Below are 16,628 nucleotides of genomic sequence, written 5' to 3' on the forward strand. Positions count from 1 at the left end.
GAAAAGTTGAATCCTTTATTTTGTGCTTAGTCTATGATGGCAGGTGCATTGCATTGCAGGATGATGAATCCATGCCGTTTTTGTGGCAGGCTGTTTGGTGCAATCTCTGTTAGCAGCTTGGTTCAATTGGGCTTTTTAGAGAATGGTTACTGTGGGCATTTACATGAGTGACTAGATAATTTGATCAAAGATTTGTTTTCACAGTTTGTGACTCAAAGAGGGGTATCTTTACTCTGCCAGTCTATAGTTTACCAAGTAGAAGACCAAACAGCTGGGCCACTGGCAACAACCCAAGAGACAGTGAAAATTCAAGTTTCATGGAAGGATATTCTGGCCAGAGCTATGAGAATGCACTTTAATTCTGCCCACTGACTCCAGTGATCTCGTCTATTTTTAGTTATGCATATCTGGTGCTGACAACGAACAGCTGCAGCAGCCCAATGGATGCCACTGGGCTTCAGCTTAGCCAAACACTCTGTGAACCAGGCCCAGACCTTTGGGAGAACCTTGGTGAATTGAAAGCTGCACTGAGCCAGTTCCTTTTTTAGGTGGTAAAATGGGGGCTAAGTTTCCCTCAAAGGGAAGGCTACCACTTCTTCATGTGAAGCTGAGATACCACTGGGACAAGGCCAGTTACATTCTTGAATGTACCATTTATATTTGACAAAGAGCATTGTAGTTCAAAGTGGTCATCAGAGTTGTGGGGCCCCAGGGGTAGAGAGTGTGCCACAGCTTGCTGGATAACGTCTAATATAGCCTGTTGGTTTGGGTCCAATTCAAAGGATGCTGCTTTGCTAGTTAGTTGATGTAAAGGGGCAAGAAGAATGCCCAATCGAGGCCCATTCTGCCTATAATAGTGAAGAGTTTGATAGGGTCCTGGGCACAATGCCAGATACATTCAGTACTGCAAATCTGCCTAAGAAGTCCCAAGTAACTTTACTTAGTGAGCAGGCTCCTGAATTTTATGGAAATTTATCAGTCTCACTTCTGTTGGCAGAAGTATGACAACACAGGCAAAGCTTGTGAAGCTTCTGACTTGCCAACTGCCCGGGCCAGTGGGGGCGAGTCCAGGGACCTGTGGGAAGAAGCAGGGTGGGGCAGGAGTTGAGAGAAGAATGGAGGCAAGACAAGGTTCTGATCAAGCCTCGTTTACTGGGGGTAAAACACGGGGATATATAGAGAGGGAAGGGAACGTGTACATAGGTGATAGGCTGGTCTTGTGGTGGCAGACGTCCAAGGAGGGGATTGGCCCACAGTTTGCACCGGGTCTGCGGAGTTTCGCACCTTGCGCATGCGTATTGCTGTGGTCACCTGAGTAGTGGCGGGAGGGGGAGAACAAAGAAGCAGGGAGGAAAAGAATAAGGAAATGACAGGGCAGATTTGTGAACTCCGCCATGTTGTGGGAGGCTGTAAACAGACCTCACAGTGGGTGGCTCCCCACAGCCAACAACAGGACTTCATTTTATAATGAAAGATTTGGGCACCAGGAGGTAGAGGCATTTGTGTGAAATCCTGACTCATTTGTTACAAAAGGCAGAGGAGTTAGGCATCCCTGGAGTGCCTGCTCCCCTTCTTTAAATGTGACTTTTCTCAGACAGGAGTCACTCCTTTGGCACTTATTAGCTGCAGAAGTATAAACATGTAACACCAATTCCTGCTGAATATTTATATTCAGATGTAGAAGCAAAAACAACAATATCTTGAATTTGCATATAGAACCCCCACGCAAGGTCACGTGGTCTTTCTCCCCAGTACAATGCTTGTCTTAATCCTATCAATTAAATTTGGGTGCCTGCATCCTCCCACGAATTCAGGTAGGATGGTGATGGAGTCATAAATGTCTTGTTCCTTCCCCTCTCTAATGTTCCCCAGCAGCTTCAGATGGGTGTATACAGTCTTTGGTCCCTCTTGGTGACAGGAGAATTTTGGTTCCTTCCCTACTGGTCTTTTTCCTTAAAGCAGCTGAAGTCACAGTAGATGGAGAGGGGAGGATAGGGGGTGCAGAGGGAAAAAGAATCGCTGTGATAGTAAGCAAGACTTTGCACTTGCTTTTATTTTTAAGCAGCATGGCAGCTGCTCATGATCCAGCCAAACAAACTAATGAATTTTTGGTCCATCCAAAATCCTATGTTGAACCATAAGGTTCAACTGACATCATCTATTTCAACTTTAGGTAGCCCTTGATTCAGAAGTCACAGTCACACTACTTTCTGGCTGAGGTAGCAGGTTTTGTGTCCTTTTGCTTAGTTGGGCTTGAATCACATAGTGGAGCCTTTTATCCCCATTAATCCAGAGCATTTCTTGCTTCATTGTCATGAGAGCAACCAAGTTAATGCCTGGTTTTAACATAAGCAGTGGGAGAAATTTCCAGGGTGGGGCAGACCATACCAATTTATCTAGTATCGTTTGGATCAGTTTCTTAATCTCCAATGAACTTCATCATTCACAAGCATTGCAAACTCAATCTGGTACAATAAGATTTCCAGTAGGAATTAGTCTTGGGAAAATCTGCACACAGTGGGTTGCGTTACAGAAGTGGAACCTTTAGCTTGGATAACCGGAGTATTTTATAATAGTCAGTAGCCCTGTTGGCCATTTTTCTCCAGATGTTGATGGTACCTTTCTTATACTGGACAGTCAGCATGCTCCAGAGGGAGACACTAGCACTGCTTCTATCATCTAAGGCTTTTTATTATACAAAATGTTTTTCAGAAAATTTTCTAGACCAAAGGGTACTCAGTGTCTTCCTCACAAGACATGCAGAAACATAAGAGTCCCACAGAGAATTAGCTACGGCAGTGATTTGCTCAGACCTCACTTGCCTGGTTTGATTCCATGACTCCCCATTGTAGTGAAGGAAGTGTTTAGGTGTCAGGGAAGATTTTTATGAGAAAGTGATCTCTAAGCTAAAATTTAAAGAGTAAAATGAGAATTATTTGCAGGCAAGGTTGTAGGTTAAAGCATTACATAAACATTTAAGTGTTCCCACTATGGCAGTACCTACTCTGTTCTTATATTGTAGAGAATTTAAAGCTTGAAAAGTTCTTTATGGTAATCACAGGAGACATGATAGAGGATAGCTTTTCTCTCTGAGAAGATTTAGTGTAGCTCCTTTAGTTTTGAGTAGAAATTTTAGTCTGCATGATCTTTTTTTTTTTTTACTTTTTAAAATGGAATATTGAAATATTATGGAAAAGTTGAAAAAATTGTACAGTGTCCACCATCTAAGCTTTCCCATAGTTACTTTATTATTATCCTTCATTCATCCTCATTCATCCTTCTATCGCTTATCAATCTACCTTTTAATGCATTCAAAGTAAGTTGCAGTTTCACTTACCTTCACGTGTAAACTATTAGGGATACAAGTCATTGATGAGAATTCAATATTTTATGTTTTTTTTTTTTTGTAAAAGTTTTGCATACAGAAAAATGCACAATTCACAAGTATACCCTTTGATGGGTTTTAAGAAATGCATTAACCTTATAGCATGAAAGCCTATCAAGATATAGAATATTAGCATCACCCCTGAAAATACCCTCATGTCCTTTTCTTTCAATAGTTTTTAGAGAAGATACAGGTTTACAGAAAAGTCATGCAGAAAGTGTGGAGTTCCCATATATACCCCTCAAACATGCAGTTTCCCAATTATTAACACTTTGCATTAGTGTGGTCCCTTTGTTACAACTAATAAAACAATATAATTATACTATTAGCTATAAGTATAGTCCATAATTTATAGTAGGGTTCACTGTTCAGTACTATGGTTTTTAAAAACGTTTTATTCTTGAGTAACATATATGCATCCTAAAATTTCTCTTTTTAACCACATTCAATATATAATTTGGTGGTGTTAATTACATTCACAATGTCATGCTATTACCACCATCCTTTACCAAATTTTTCTTTCAAATCAAACAGAAACTCTGTAGCAATTGTGCATTAATTTCCCATTCTCTATCCCTACCCTGGCACCTGGAAACCTGTATTATAGTTTCTGACTCTATGAAATGATTTATTCTAATTATTTCATATCAATAAGGTCATATAGTATTTGTCCTTTTGTGCCTGGTTGATTTCACTAAACATGATGTTCATCTATGTTGACACATGTATCATAACTTCATTCCTTTATACAGTTGAATAATATTCCATACTGTTATAACCAGCATTTTGTTTATCCATTCATTGGCTGAAGGACACTTGGGTGCTTCCATCTTTTGGCGATTGTGAATAATGCCACTGTAAACATCAGTGTTCAAATATCTGTTTGAATCCCTGCTTTCAGTTCTTTTGGATATATACCTAGAAGTGGATTGCTGGGATTTTTGCTAACTCTATACTTAACTTTCAGAGGAACTACCAAACGGTCTTCCATAGTGCTGGCACCATTTTACATTCTGACCAACCATGAATGAAAGTTTCTATTTCTCTACATCCTCTCCAGTACTTATATTCCTGTTTTTTCTTTTCTTTTTTTAAATAGTAGCCATTCTATTGGGTGTGAAATGGTATCTCTTTGTGGTTTTGATTTGCATTTCCCTAATGGCTAATGATCTTGAGCATCTTTTCATGTGCTTTCTGGTCTATGTATATCATCTTTGGAGAAATATCTATTTAAGTCTTTTGCCCATTTTTAAATTTGACTATTTGCCATTTCATTGTTGAGATGTAGGATAATAAATACATATTCTGGATAATAAACAGTCATTAGATACATGATATCCAAATATTTTCTACCATTATTTAGATTGTCTTTTTACTTTCATGGTAAAATCCTTTTTTAATTTTATTAAAATAAAAATTTTAAAATTTTGATTGAGTTCTATTTATTTATTTTTTCTTTCATTGCTCATGTTTTGATATCAAATCTGAGAAACTAATGCCTAATATACAAGGTCCTGAAGATGCTCCTCTGTGTTCTAGGACTTTTATAGTTCTGGTTCTTTATGTAAGTCTTTGATCAATTTTGTGTTCCTTTTGGAATATTGTGTGAGGTAGGGGCTCTACTTTCTTTCTTTTGTGTAAGGATATTCAGTTTTCCTGCACCATTTGTTGAAGAAACTATTCTTTCCCCACTGAGTGGACTTGGCACCTTTGTCAAAAATTATTTGGCAATAAAAATGAGGGTTGATTTGCTTTTTTTTCTGTAGGACAAAATAGATTAAAAATTTTTTTTCATATAATCTTTATTTTTAAAGAAATTTTAGATTACAGAAAAGTTACATTGAAAGTATAGGAATTCCCATATACCTCATCTCCTCCCCATCCCACATTTTCTCCTACATTATATCTTACATTAGTGTGGTGCATTTGTTACAACTGAACAAATATTGAAGTATAGATACTGACCAAAGTCTGTAGTCTATATTATGGTTTACACTTTGCACCATACAATTTTATAGGCCTTGACAAAATGTATAATGGCCTGAATCCATCACTACACTATCACACAGAACCATTCCAGTGCCCTAAAAATGCCCTATGTTCCACCTGTTCTTCCCTCCTCCCCTCAGAACCTTGGTAACCACTATCTTTACATCAATGTTACAAGTTCTTCCATTACTACAAAAATAATAAGTCTGCATTGGTTCATGGTTGCATTCCCCCCTCTTAGGTTTGTTCATTCCTCAATCTTGAGGATTTAGGGATGGTGATGCCCACTCTGTTTCAAAATTAGAAGGGACTTAGATATTATGGGACAGATGGAATGAACCTTTTTGCTTATAGTTGTGGATACTCTTTGTTTTTGGTATGGGGTTGTCCATAATCATCATTTTGTTAGTTGTCCTAGGTGAGTCTGATGAACTGGAGAGTAGGTGTTGGATGCAACTCTGCTGAGTTTCAGGCCTCAACCAGTATCTGAATAGACTGAAGATTTAAGTCTCTGGGACATGCATTTAATGGGTACAGTGCCATTTATAGGTTCAAATAAAAGGAATAGAGGAATCATGTGTAGGGAAATTGTAAACAACTTTAACTCTATTACATTGGAGAAATAGGTTATCACATATTCCAAGGTAAGGCCCACCCATGGGGTGCTGATTTCATGTGCTTGTGTGCCTTGCCTATAGTGTCCAGATATCTCTAGAGTCCTTGGGAACACCCTATTGGAGTAAGCACCCCTTACTCTGGCAGTTAGTGAGATCTGCCTGAGACAGGCATTAGCATAACCTCTGGAATGACCTCCTGACTCACTTTGAAATCTCTTGGTCATAAAAACTCTTTTGTATTTAATGTTTGCTCCCTTTGTTCAAGGTCTTATTCCAAATGCTTTGCTGGTTGGCACTTGGTTGTAATCCTTAGATACTCGGGAGGCCCATCCCTGGGAGTCATTTCCCACACCAGGGAAGGTAGTGAGTTTATTTGCTGAGTTTGACTTAGAGAGAGATCATATTTGAATAACAAGGTGGTTTTCAGGAGGTAACTCTTAGGCAATGTATATTATTAGGCTAAGTTTCAGTTTTACAAGAATAAGGTTCGTAATTACAAGCATTAATATCGAAGGCTTAGCATAGTGGCCTGCTGTCTTTTATTAGGCACTGCCTATGTACTCTAGAGATTCTTGCCAGTGGTCTCCACCCACTGAGATATGACTACATGAACACATTCATATTATATAGAGGTATGCCCCAGGTGCAGAGAGTTCACTTGGAACTCTCAATTAGATTTCAGTGGTCTGTATGTCTGTCCCGTGTCAGGACCACGCTGTTTTGATTTCTGTAGCTCTGTAATAATTTTAAAAATCAGTAAGTGTGAATCTCCCTGTATTAGTCAGCCAAAAGGGTGCTAATGCAAAGTACCAGAAATATGTCGGGTTTTATAAAGGTTATTTATTTGAGGTAGAAGCTTATAGTTACCAGGCCATAAAGTCTAAGTTACTTCCCTCACCAAAGTCTGTTGCCACATGTTGGAGCAAGATGACTGCCTTCATCTGCAAGGGTCCAGGCTTCATCTTCCTCATAAGGCCCTGTGGTCCCAGCTTCTTCCAGTATCAGCGGTAAGCTGGGATAAGTCTTGTCTCTCCTGGGGCTCATTTCCCTCCAGGCTCAGCTGCTCTATTCTCTTGAATAAGGTCAGCTATAGACTATCAGGCTCTGTCTCTTCCAGGGGCCTCTGTCATGTTCTATGGAGCCATCTCTACTCTTCTGCAATCTTCTCCTGTGTTTACTTCCCAGTGCCCCAGCATTTTAAAACTCCAAGTTTCTCTTTTGCCCTATCATTTTCTCTGTGAGTCCCTGCTCACCAAGGGGATAGGGACTCGATGTCCTACTGACATGGCCCAGTCAAAGCCATAGTCATAATTTAATCAAGTAAAGGTGAAACCTCTGAATTCAGTACACTCTAAGGGTATCACTAGCCCAGAGGAACAGACCAGTTTACAAATATAATCAGTGTTTCTTTTTGGAATTCATCAATAATATCAAATTGTCACACCCCCAAATATGTTCTTTTTCAAGATGGTTTTGTTATTTGGGGCCCCTTATCCTTCCATGTCCATTTTTTTTTTCTGTCTTTTTAAATTAGAAAAGTTGTAGGTTTACAGAAAAATCATTCATATAATACAAACTTCCCATATACCACCGTATTATTAGAAACTTGCATTAGTGTGGTAACATTTGTTACAATTCTGAAAAAAAAAACATTGCCCTATTATCTATAGTCTATATTTTACAATAGGGTACACTGTTTTGTACAGTCCTATCTTTGTTTTTATTTTTTCTGGTAATACATATACAACTTAACATTTCCCTTTTTAACCATATTCAAATGTATAATTCAGTGCTGTTAATTATGTTCAAAATTTTGTGTCACCACCACCATCATCCAACATCAAAACTTTATGGTTTACCCAAAGAGAAACTCTGTGTAATTCAAGTATTAACATCCCATTCCCTCTCCCTACCCTGACCCCTGGCACTTGAAATTTTATTTTCTGACTCTAAGATTTTGCTTATTCTAATTATTTCGTATCACTGAGATCACAAAATAACTGTGCTGTTGTACCTGGCTTATTACACTCAACATGTTACCTTCATATTGTCACATTATCAGAACTTCATTTCTTTTTATGGCTGAATAGTATTTCATTGTATGTATTTTGCCACAATTTCTTTATCCATTCACTTGGATTCACTTGGATTCACTTGGATTCACTTGGATTGTTTCCATCTTTTGGCAATTTTGAATAATACTGCTATGAATATTGGTATGCCAATATCTATTTGTCCCTGCTTTCAATTCTTTTGGGAATACAACTAGAAGTGGGACTGCCAGGTCATATGGTAATTCTATTCTTAATTTTCTGAAGAACTGCCAAATTGTCTTCCACAGCAGCTATTCTGTTTTACATTCCCACCAACAATGATTGTTTCATTTCTTCACATCCTCTCCAACACTTGTATTTTCCATTTTTTAAAAATAGTAGCCATCCTGTTGTGTATGAAATGATATCTTATTGTGGTTTTTAATTGCATTTCCCTAATGGTTAGTGATCTTGAGCATCTTTTCTTGTGCTTTTTGGACTTTTGTGTATCTTGTTTAGGAAAATATCTTTTCAAGCCTTTTGCCCATATTTTTTGTTGGGCTGTTTGTCTTTTTGTTAATTTTTCAAAGAATATTAAACCTTATTGGATATGTGGGTTCAAAATACATTCTCTCATGTAGGTTATCAAGTTATCATTTTACTTTCATGATGAAGTCCTTTTGTTTTTGTTTTTTGTTAGACCAGTAAAAATAATTTGTTGGGAAATGTGAGAAAAGAACAGAGCTTGCTGAGAAATGGGAGAGAAAGATGGAAATATGCACGGAGATTGGATGCAGGCTCCTCTAGACAGAGAGAAGTAAAGTCCTTCTGTAAAAAAATCAGTTAACTATTTCAAATTCCCAAAAATAAAAGAACAGAAAATGGCAGTTCAACAATGATGAAGCCTTTTGATGTGAAGAAGTTTTTAATTTTGATAGGTGACATTTATATGTTCTTTTTCTTTTGTTGCTTGTGCTTTAGATGTGAAGTCTAAGAAATCATTGCTTAACACAAGGTCCTGAAGTTGCTTCCCTACATTTTTTTCTGAGTTTTATATTTCTGGTTCCTATATTTAGATCTTCAATCCATGTTGATTTTATTTTTGTTTATGATGTTTAGATAGGGGGTTCTACCTTCTTTCTTTTGCACATGTATGTCCAGTTTTCCCTGCACCATTTCTTGAAAAGATGATTCTTTTCCCATTGAGTGGACTTGGCACCTTATCTAAAGTCAATTGGCCATAAATGTGAGGGTTGATTTCTGAACTCTCAGTTCATTTCCTTTGGTCTATATGTCTGTCCTCATGCCAGTACCATGCTGCTTTGATTACTGTAGCTTTGTAATACATTATAAAATCAGGAAATGTGAGTCTTCAGTCTTCCAATTTTCTTCTTTTTCAAGATGACTTTGACTATTCTAGGCTTCTTACCCTTGCAAATGAATTTGATGATTGGCTTTTCCATTTCTGTGTAGAAGGCTGTTGGAATTTTGATAGGGATTGTGTTAAGTCTGTAAATTGCTTTGGGTAGACTTGCCATCATAACATTATTTAGTCTTTCAATCCATGAAAATGGAATGTCTTTCCATTTGTCTTCTTTGATTTCTTTTAGGAATGTCTTGTAGTTTTCTATATACATGTCCTTTACATTTTTGGTTAGATTTATTCCTGGAAATTTCATTCCCTTAGATCAGTTCCTTATATCAGTGGTTCTTAACATTTTTGTTCCATGGACCCCTTGCCAGTCAGGTGAAAACCACAAACCCCTTACTAAGTCCACACTATACTGTGTATTATTTAGTAAATATATCATACCTGTGCCAACAATCCCCACAAGAATAATGTTTTCTGAATTTCAATTCAAGCTCATGGACCCCTTCTTAAGAACCCCTGCCTTAGATGGAATGCTCTCTTTCTATCACCATTGAATGTGATGTTATCTGTGGATTTTTCATACATGCCTTTTATCATGTTGAGGAAGTTTCCTTTTATTCCTCATGTTCTAAGTATGTTTTTATCAAGAAGCATGCTGGATTTTGTCAAGTGCCTTTTCTGCATCAATGGAAATGACCATGTGTTTTTTCCCCCTTTGTTCTGTTAATGTGTTGTGTTACTTTTTGATTTTATGTTGAATCCCCTTGAATATCTGGGATAAGTACACTTAATCATTTGATATGCTGTTAGATTCTGTTTATTAATATTTTCTTAAGGATTTTTGCATATATATTCATAGGTGATATTGGTCTGTAATTATTTTCACATGCAGTATCTTTATCTGTCTTTGGTATGAGGGCGATTTGGCTTTGTAGAGTGAATTTGAAGTGTGCCCTTATCTTCAATATTTGGGAAGCGTTTAAGCAGAATTAATGTTAATTCTTCTTCACATGTTTGGTACAATTCCTCTATGACACTACTTGGTCCTGGGCTTTTCTTTGTTGGGAGGTTTTTGGTTACTGATTCAGTATCTTTACCAGTTATTGGTTTGTGGAGATATTAAGTTTCTTTTTAAAAAATTTATTAAAGTATATCACTCATATATAAACAATAAGCATATAGTAATAGTTGTGAACTTACCAAACAAATTTACACAACTTTATACAGGGCTCTCACACCTCACACTACAACCAATACCTTACATTGTTGTGAAACATTTTTAACTAATGATTAAAGAGCATCTTCAAAGTGTTACTACTAGCCAAAGTATTTTTCCCCAACCCACCCTATTATTATTATCATCATCATTTTACATGAACATACATAAACAATAAGTGTATAGTAAAAGTTGTAAACTTACAAAGCAAACATGCATACAGGGGTCCCATCCATCAACCCACCATCAACTCCTTGCATTGTTGTGAGATATTTTTTATAAATTACAAAAGAATATTGTCAGAATCTTACTACTAAATATAGCCCTTATCTTACATTTGGTGTATTTTCTCCCAAACCCACCCTATTATTATCTTTTAAAGATATTTTTATGACAGCAATTGTAAACTCATGAAACAATCATGCACATGTGCAGAATTCCCAAACAATGCCCCTCTATCAACATTCCACACCATGGTGGAACATTTGTTAAGATTATGAGATAATATCACATTATTACCGGGTCCATAGCATATATTTGGCAAACTTTTTCCATATTCCCCAATTATTAACATAGTACAAGTTTTGCATTGATGCATGATTGTTGCATTATTACTGTTAACCACAGTCCATGGATCACTACAGTTGTATTTTTCCCACGCTTCTCCACATTCCCACCACCCTGCAATAGTGATGTACATCTGCCCTAGTTCACCAAAGACACTCTTGCACCTGTACCATCAGTCACAATTCTCATCCCCCTGTGGGTTTACTGTGCTAATCAGTCCCTTGATTATTCTCTAGCTTTCAGTTAATTGGTATTTACATCCCTAGACTACCATTTTCAGCCTCATTCCCATTTATATACCAGCCATTACTAGATATAATGTATTGCCATCAACTCTGTACATTTCCACATTTTTTACAGTAAAGTTAATAAAAACTTCTGCACACCTTAAACAAGAGTAGTCCATCTCAACCTTCCACTTACCTCCTTTAAGAAATATTTTCTGACATTTTCTTTTAGAAGCTTTTTGGTTCTTGCTTTTATATTTAGTTTTTTGATCCATTTTGAGTTAGTTTTTATATAAGGTGTGAGATAATGGTCCTCTTTCCTTCTTTGGCTATGGATATCCAGTTCTCTCAGCACCATTTGTTGAATGGACTGTTCTGCCTGACCTGGGTGGGTTTGAAAGGCTAGTCCAAAATCACTTTACCATAGATGTGAGGGTCTGTTTCTAAACCATCACTTTGGTTCCACTGATCTGTGTGTCTGTCTTTATGCCATTACCATGCTGTTTTTACCACTGTAGCTAGGTAAAATGGTATAAAGTCTGGAAATGAGAGTCCTTCTACTTTGCTTTTCCTTTTTAAGATGTTTCTGGGTATTCAGGACCCCTTACTCTTCCAAATAAATTTAATAATCATGTTTTCCATTTATTTAAAATATGCTGGTAGAATTTTTATTGGGATTACATTGAATCTGTGTATCAATTTGAGTAGAATTGACATCTTAATGATATTTGGTCCTCCAGTCTGTGAGCATGGAATGTTCTTCCAATTATTTAGGTCTTTTTAAATTTCTTTTAACAGTGAGTTGTAACTTTCTGAATATAAGTGCTTTGTATTGTTGGTTAAGTTTACTCCTGAATTTTTGGGTTTTTCTATCATATTTTATTTTCATCACTCTTTTGACACTTTCAATTACTTTTATTGATATAATCATCATTTCTAGACTTCTTCCAGGCCTCTCTCTCCTGTCTTTTCAGGCTCTAGAAAACCCTTTAGTATTTCCTGCAAAACTGATCTCTTGGTTACAAACTCTTGGTTTTTGCTTATCTGTGAAGCTTCTCCCAACTTTCTCCTTTGCCAGGGGTAGGGACAGAGCCACAGTCATGTGTAGTAATCCAAGTTGTGCAGCCTAGAATGTAGTTGCCCAGAGAGACTGATGAAGCTTTATGCCCCTTTCTCCCCTGCCTGGTGTGGGGATCGAGCTGCAGGTGTGGGCAGCAATCAATGCCTTGCAGGTCCAAAATGACTGCATTTGCCCGGGTAGTCCTCCAACTATTCAGTCTGTGCCAGGTGAATGACCTGCAGTTACCCAGAGAGGGTGATGCAGGACCTGTGAGCTTCATCCTTGCTAGAGGTGGGCTGAAGCCTAGGCTAGGCCTGCAGGCCGATCTGGCTGAAAGAAATCAGTCTCTACTTTCACTATGATTTTCAGTCAGCTCAGCTTCCCCTCATGCTGGGGGTGGAGTCAAAATGACAGCTGTCAGCTTCTTTCTGACTTGGACAGGTTCATACTTTAGGTTCATACTTTGGACAGGTTCCTGGGGTTGTATTTAGTCAGCTGAATTTACTAATCAGTAGCTGAAATTGGTAGCCAATCATCTTTTCCTTCCCTGTTTTTGAGAAATGGAGCTTTCAAGTCCAGGCACAGTATAGCTCCTGAGGTAGTTTGCACTTCCAAAGTGGGATGATCAGCAGCCTAATGGTGTGGTCTGTATTTTCCTGGAGAGGCTGGTTCAGGTCCCCCCAGCTTCCTCCCTGCTGGAGGTAGGGACTGGGCCTTATGGTAGAGTTGCAATGTGATCTGGATGGAAAGAAACTGGTCCCTACTAACACTGTGATTATCACTCAGCCATTCTTCCCCTTGTGCCAGGGGTTGAGTTAAAATGGTGGCTACTGGCCTCTTTCTGACTTGGACAGTTTCAAACTTTACCTGTTCTTGGGATTTTATTTTAGCACACTGAATTTACTAATCAGTAGCTGAAGTTGGTGCCCAACCATCTATCTCTTCCTTCCCCATTTTTGGAAAGTGGAGCTTCCAATTCCAGTTGCAGAATAGCTTCTGAGGCAGCTTTTGCCGCCAGTGGAGGATGGGTACTGGCCTCTGGGGTGTGGAGTGCTCTACTTAGGAATCTTCTCAGCAGATGGGCAGTCTCCTTCCATTCTTTCAAGGATGCTACAAGGTGGTCTTCTGGTCTTGGAGCCCCCAAACAGGTGCTTTAGATAGCTCTGGGTTTTTACTAACTGCCCTGTAGCACAAGCTGACTCTAGGAGCTCCTTACTCTGCCACCATCTTGCTGGTTGTTCTTCAATTTCTTTTTAACTTAGTGTAGTTTGTGCATTTCTAATAATTGTCCACTTCATCTCAATTATCTAATTTGTTGGCGCACAGTTGTTCACAGTTCTCTTACTAGTCCTGTTTATTTCAATGGGATAAGTAGTAATGATCTCTTTTTATTTCTGACTTAAGTTTTTGTGTCTTTCTGTTTTTCTTTGTTTATATAGCTTAAGATTTGTCACTTTTATTATCTTTTCAATGAACCAACTTTTGTTTTGTTTATTCTCTCCAGTGTTTTTATATATTCTCTATCTTATCCCGTTGTTTGGGGAGAGTGCTACCACCCCAGTGCTGGGAGACAGTGAGGACTGTACCCTGGTGTTTCTGTTTGTGGAAAGTTTGGCTGCCATTTGGATACTTGGAAAAGGTGGGGCCTTTATCACAGTTGAGGGAGAGCATGGACATGCTGTACCAGTGCTTGGAAGGGATAGGACTGCAGCTCCATCAGGCCTATAGGACAAAATATGGATTTTGACCTTGAAATCTAATGGAGTTTGCCCTGCTGCATCTTGTTTCCAGTTTTTCTCTTCTGAAATGGGAATGTTTACCTTATGCCTGTCCCTCCATTGTATATTGGAAGCAGATAACTTCATTTTCTAGATTTCACAGGTTCATAAGACAGGATTTTTCCCTAGGATGAACCACACGCATAACTGATTTCCATAAGACTTTGAACCTAGCACAGTTCAAAATGGTTTAAAGCTTATGGGATGTTGTGATGGAGTGAATGTATTTTGCATATTGGGAGAACCTATCTTTTTGGGATTCAGAAGACAGACTGTTGGGGATAGAATCATTGAATCAAATCAAAGAAGGCATGTTAGGTCCCAACCCCTGGCCCTGTGGGCATGAACTCATTTTTAAATAAGACCTTTGAAGATGTTATTAATTAGGGTGTGCCCAAACTGAATGACTGTCTGCCTTAATCCAAAATGGCTGTAGTCCTTATAAGCAAACAAAATTGGAATAGTAAGAGAATCCATGAGCGGTAGCCAGAAGCTGGGGGTCAGTGGAAACTGGAAGAGAAAGGAGAAGATGCCATCCATCTATTGCTATGTAATGGAAAAGCCAAGAAATCCCGCAAATTGTGGACCAGCCAGAAGATACCGACCCTGGGAGGAAGCAAGCTTTTCTAGTGACTGAAACCATGAGCTAATATATTCCTGTTGCTTGTTTAACCCATTGTGTGGAATTTGTTTTAGCAGCCAGGGCGTTAAAATACAAGCTAAAAGAAGCTTTTGGGAGAAGTTGAGTTTTGAGTAGATCCTTGAATTTGAGGTAGATCATCTTATGTGGCATTCTTATTTAATGCAAAGAGAGGCTCAGTTTACATGGCCAAGGGTGGGATGTATTAGCAATTAGGAGTTCCTTGTTCCAGTCTAGTATTTTTCCTTCTACAATATGGCATTTTGACAGATTTTCATAACCATTGATTGAGATCCTACCATGAGCTGGACCCTGTAAAATGTCTTGGGAACTAAAGAATGAATGAGATGCAGTTCCTGCCATCAAGCCCCAGTAAATTAGTGCAGCTAATATATCCCACCATTTCAGTGGTAGGTGCAAAATCCTGTGTGAACACAAGACATGTGGTTTAAAGCCCCGTGAACCCAACATGATTTTATGAAGGATTTTTATTGTTTTATTTTGATTACCTTTAAAATATCAAACAGGTCCCCAACCCCCCAGGTCATTGCTCCTTCTCACCCACCCCAGTCTTCCACCGCAATCCTCTAGGAATGTTTTGAAACAAATCTTCTCAAGGAAAGGCCATTAAAAATCTCGGAATCTTTTTCTAGTTCATGGCTGATAATCTGGAGCCCTTTTCTGTAATAGACAGTGAGCTCTTGAGGGCAGACTTTATTTCGTATTCATTTTTTTATCCCTAAAGTCCAGCTTGCTTAATAAATACTTTAATTATAAATGGTTCTTTTGAAACAATTTTAAGGCAGATAAACTTGAAACTTCAGGCAAGTTCTTACAGAGCCAGTCAGCTAGAGTGCTAAAGAGATCACACTTTGCTCTCCCAAGGCTTGTCATTTCATCCAGAGCAGGGAAGAAGTGATATGTTGGTGTTCACACTGTGATATTTTTCTGTAGTCCTGTCCATATAGCCCTTAAGCAAAATCTAATGTCTTGGACTTCTCCACTCAAATGAGAGAAAATACAAAATCAAACTTATTCTTCCTGACAGCTGCTTAACGACAGCTTCCTATTATTTTCTCATTTTACTTATCTACTTGAGACATGCATCCATCCACACCTGACAGTCACCTGCTTCCTTTTCCTTTATTTTTCTTTAAGACTTAATAATTCTAATTCTCTTCATATTTATTTCCTCCAAGAGCATCCCCCCTTATTCCAGCAGCTTTCAAAAGCTTTTCTAACTCTCACAATGATAAAGTTGTGTGAAATCCACCTCTTATTTCTCTCTTCTCCTGTTAAAGTAGAATAATTTAATAGGTTACATTTTGAATGTATTATTTACCAAACCCCAGCAATAAAACATTTTAAATTTTAAATTTATTATCTAAGATGACATCTAATATCTTTAGTAAGCATGTACCCAATATATTCTCCTAAAACATATCAGTGAACCCAAATGATACTATGTGTTATACGTTGTTCTCCTTATTTATTTCTGTTGTCATTTTTCTTATAATTCAGAGTATGTTATCTTGAGAGTATTTAGTTTCTGTCCTGTTTCATCCACAATTAGCATGTCAAGGTCACTTATTTCAGCACACAGGTCATATGTAGCTTTATGAAGTGTCACAGTGATTTCTTCACAACAATCACAGCTACATCTTTTGGTATCAATTGTGATCAAGTGTTCGCTTCTATTTTGGATTTGTCTGTCTTATCTCCTGGACATCAAAAGCACCCTTCA

The 16,628-nt window shown here is 38.0% G+C and overlaps 1 protein-coding gene across 1 annotated transcript in view; it reads left to right on the forward strand.

Moving 5' to 3' along the window:
* The window catches only part of ELAPOR2 (endosome-lysosome associated apoptosis and autophagy regulator family member 2), a 211,565-nt gene that overhangs the window by 193,157 nt on the left and 1,780 nt on the right, over positions 1-16,628 (forward strand). The gene's annotated exons all lie outside the window — the stretch shown is intronic.

Source organism: Dasypus novemcinctus, chromosome 5, assembly GCF_030445035.2.
Source record: "Dasypus novemcinctus isolate mDasNov1 chromosome 5, mDasNov1.1.hap2, whole genome shotgun sequence".
Classification (NCBI taxonomy): domain Eukaryota; kingdom Metazoa; phylum Chordata; class Mammalia; order Cingulata; family Dasypodidae; genus Dasypus; species Dasypus novemcinctus.